This window comes from Cryptomeria japonica, chromosome 6, assembly GCF_030272615.1.
Source record: "Cryptomeria japonica chromosome 6, Sugi_1.0, whole genome shotgun sequence".
NCBI lineage: Eukaryota > Viridiplantae > Streptophyta > Pinopsida > Cupressales > Cupressaceae > Cryptomeria > Cryptomeria japonica.
Window position 1 is genome coordinate 98,890,268 of NC_081410.1, and position 4,930 is coordinate 98,895,197.

The following is a 4,930-nucleotide window of genomic DNA, read 5'->3' on the forward strand; positions in this document are numbered from 1 at the left end:
TATGTTGAGTGGTGTTGATCTAGAACAAAAGTTTTGGGCTAAAGTTGTTGCCACTGCTTGGTGTCTGATTAGTAGGTCTCCTATATTAGCCCTTGTTGATAGAACGCCTATGAAAACATGGTGGGGTCACAAGCCTTCATTGAGACGTCTTAGAGTTTTTGGTTGCGACGCATATGCACATGTGTCAAATGAGAAGTGGACAAAGTTGGAGAACAAGGCTGTGAAATGTATCTTCATCGAGTATAGTTGGGGTGTGAAAGGATACAAGCTTTGGGACCCTGTTTCACAAAACGTAATTCATAGTAGAAGTGTTATTTTTAGAGAAATTAAGTCTCCTTCTGTTACATTGCAGCCAGAACAGACTAAAAAGGAAGATGTGATTCAACTTCTTTCTACACCTGAAAGAGTTGTGTACGTTAGGAAATAGGAAATCATCACAAACAAATCAAAATACTAATGATAGCTCAATCACAAAAGCACTCATTGCAATGATCTATCCTAAACAACACTCAATAGAGACATGAAATAAAACATTCAAAAGCAAAGATTATGCAAACCAAAGATGCGATTCGAATGCTCCTTCATGCGGCTCCATTGTTCTTCTTTCCTCTTCAAATGGTTTGGTCGTCGATCTCACCTACAAGTGCACACACATAATTGAAAGCAAGTAGACAAGATTATTGATCAAGAGTACTAGAAATTCTATAGTCTGATTACCAATTAGCTTTGATTGATGAAGATCATCCAATTTATAGAAGAATTAAAGAAATGACAAGATTAGCATGATTCAATTCAAATGGAAATTACAAATCAATTGTGTCAATTATGACAAATTATGACAAATTATGCACTTTCTATGCAAAATTTGTTGATTGATAATTTATGACAAATTATGACACATTCTATGTCAAAATTGATTGATTGTCAATTATGACAAATTGACATGTCATTTCCATGAATTTAGGAGAGAAATAGGAGGAATTAGAAAATTAGGAAATTAGAGAATTAAGAATTTAGGAATTAGGTAAATTAATTAATAATTTGTCATTTATTAATTAATTCACAAAGAGGAATAATTAGCCAATTAAATGAAGATTTAATTGTAATGAGAAGACTTAGGATAAATAATTAATGTATTAATCCTAGAGGAAGAAAATGACGCACAAGGTTAAATGATTAAATCATGAAACCCTAGAAGATGAATTAGCAATGCGAGAATGACAATTAGGTCTTGATTGAAGATAATTGATATCGATCATGATTTTGAATTGATAAATGACCAATGTGATAAATGATTTGATTGATAAATGCGTCAATTGACGAGGAACAATGACAAATTGATCCAAATTGACATAATTGAGACAAACAATGATCGATAGCGAAATGATCACAAAATGACAAAATTGACAAGAGGACAAGGATCGATGATGAGATTAAAAATGACCACGATCGATGACAAAATCGATCGCAAAATGACAAGATCGAACAATGACAACGATCGATGACAAATCGATCGCATGATGACAAGATTGAAAAGAGGACAAAACCCTAATTAGGATTGACGATGTCCAAAATGATAAGATTGATGATAAGATTGATAAGAGGACAAAACCCTAATTAGGATTGATGATGTCCAAAATGATGACAAATGAATACACACATTGATGCAACAGGATAAAATTGATCAAAATCATGACTGGATAATGTTGTCGACAAGACCAAATTTGAGAGCGAGATGATTGAAGAATGTAGAAGAATAACTCGATGCTCACAAATGATAAAAACCAAGTGCGAATCATAGGAGAAATGTTAATGCGATGCAAAAACCTAAAATGAGGCAATGCGCAAATGTTAAAGTATGACTCCGCAAGCGTTGACCATTTTTGGGTGTCTACAAGTTGAATCAAGACTCCTAGATAGGCAAGAAGTTGAGGAGAGCTTGTCTAGCTTTGAATCTTTGGAAGAGGAGGAAGAAACTCCAAATCAGGTTGTTCAAAGGTCTACAAGACATAGACAACCACCTAAAAGGTATTCATCTGATGATTGGAGATTTATTTTTGTTTTGAATACTAATATGGATGAACCAAATTTGTAGAAGAGGCATTAGGTATGAATAAAGCAAAATCTTGGAAGATTGCTATGGAGGAAGAAATGACATCTTTGAAAAAGAATTACACATGGGATCTTGTACCATTGCCTGAAAGACGTAAACATGATGGTTGTAAATGGGTGTTCAAGAAAAAATATTGGTTCAGATGGGAGTATTAAGAAGTATAAAACGAGGTTGGTTGTAAAAGGGTACTCTCAAGTTAAGGGGGTTGATTATGGTGAGATATTTTCTCTTGTTGCAAAAATGACATCCATTAGACTTTTGCTTTCTATTGTTGTTGCTTATGATTTGGAGGTTGAGAAAATGGGTGTGAAAACTACTTTCCTTCATGGTGATTTTGAAAAGGATATTTATATGACACAGCTGGAGCACTATGTGGTGAAAGGTAAAACTAATTTGGTCTGTAAATTAAAGAAATCCCTATATGGCCTCAAACAGAGTCCCAAGATGTGGTAGCAAAAATTTGATACGTGTATGTGTTGAGTTTGGGATATGAGTGTTCTAAATTAGATCATTGTGTTTATTATAAATCTGACGGTGATTATTTCCTATACATTGCATTATATGTTGATGATATGTTATTCATTGGTAAAGGGAAAGGTATTATTTCATAACTAAAGTCTCGATCTTGGTGCAGCGAAACACATTCTTGGAATGAAAATTAGAAGAGATATAGTGAACAGAAAGCTATGGCTAGGCTAGTGTAAGCATGTGAATTCAGTGTTATAGAGGCTCAACATGTAGGATTGTAGACCATTGTGTATTCCTTTTACAGTTGGAACGAAATTATCTGCTCCAAATTGTCCTACATCCCCATCAGAGATGGAAGACATGAGAAGAGTGCCTTACCAAAGTGCAGCTGGAAGTTCTATGTATGTTATGGTATGTACTAGACTAGACATTGCCCAAGTAGTGGGAGTTCTGTCTAGATATATGTCTAATCCTAGTAGAGTTCATTGGGATGCAGTCAAAAGAGATAGATATTTGAAGGGTATCTCATAGTATTCTTTGTGTTATCATGGTAATTCAGTTGGAGACGTGAGTTCCCTTGATATTTATGGTTATGTGGATTCAGACTGGACAGGGGATATTGATAGCAGAAGATCCACCAATGCTTATGTGTTTACTTTATTTGGTGGTGCAATTAGTTGGATGAGTAAGCGACAAGTTCTGATTACTTTATCCACTACTGAAGCAGAGTATATGGCGGATACTCTTTCTTGTAAAGAGGCCATTTGGCTTAAGAGACTATGTCGAGACATTGGAATAAAACAAGGAGTCGTGACAGTTTATTGTGACAGTCAGAGTGTGATATGCTTAGCTAAGAACCCGATATTTCAGGCTCAGACAAAGCACATTGATGTTCAGTATCATTTTGTCAGAGATATGGTCGAAGATGGCAGGGTGAAGTTGGTTAAGGTAGAAACTTTGATGAATGTTGTAGATTCTTTAACTAATGTTGTGAGCACATAGAAGTTGTGCTTGGAGTCTATGGGCCTCATGGCCCCTAGAAATTGATTCATTGTGTTGATACTCCCTTTGCTCTTGCAAGGTGTTCGACAAGTGGGAGATTTATTGGGAAAATGGTGTCTCGACCTTGCATTTAAATGAGGTTACTATTTATAATAAGTTTCAATTTGAGCATGAAATGGTGTTCAATTCTCCCCGAAGCTTTTGGTTGGCTAGATAAGTATTTCGGTAAAGTTACATCACAAGATCACAACTAGTTTTGAAGATATTAATTTTTTCATTTTGGAGGGGTCTAATGAAAGGTTTGAATTTGATTTTGAGGAATTTAGAGGCCCTAAAACACCCTAAAAAGTGGGCATAAATGACATATCCATTTACAAGGCAATAGAGAACTTTACACGCTTTCTGACTCTTCAAACAGTTCGTCAATAGGACACACGGTTCTCAAGTTATGGCCTCCAAAAGTTTGTACTCCTGAAATAGAAAACATAAAATACATTAGAAAAATAAATGAGTTGTAAAAAGGGAGGGACATGTCATAGGGCATCTATAAGGGAGATAAGGTCGGCTACACCTTATTGGGTGGTTTTAGCCCATGGTTTTGTAATATTGTTTGGCGGTTTCTTATATTGTATCTCCTATATATGAGGTGCATGAGATAGAGGTTATGTGTAAGAGTCCTATGGATATTGAGTTACCTCTGAATTTCTGATTAGTGGTACTCCTACGAAGAGCTTTCTTTGCAAGTATATTGTAATCTATTTTTTATTATTGAATAATATATTGGGTGGTTTTTGGAGTGTGTGGTTTTTCTCCTGAAAGGGTTTTCCCCATGTAAATCACTGTGTTATGGTTTGAATGTTATTATATCTATTTTTGTTTTGTGTAAGTGTTGTGACGATCTATAATTTTTTTTGCAATCCCTACCTCTCAAGGTTAGTGTAGGAAGTTTTTTTGCTACTTAACTTACACAAGTATACTATTGATCAGCTTACTAGTACCTTAGCAGCCTTTGAAATTTCAGAAATAGAAGAAGAGAAAAGTGAAAAGGAAGAAGCAACATTTAATGTTTCAAGACATGATGATTCGAAATGCAATGGAGATTTGGATGAAGTTTAATTAAACTTTGTGAGAAGATTGCAACGAGGCACTATAAAATACAAAGGTAAGTTACCTTAAAATGCTTTTCTTGTGGTAGAATTGGACATTATGCTTCTCACTCCACTTATAGGGAAGATTATAAGATACCGAATGATTGTGAGAAGAGAAATAAAACTAGGAAGCACAACTTTAACTAAAGAGAGAAGAAGGGTTTGTTTCATATAGAGGAACATACATTTGAAGATGAGA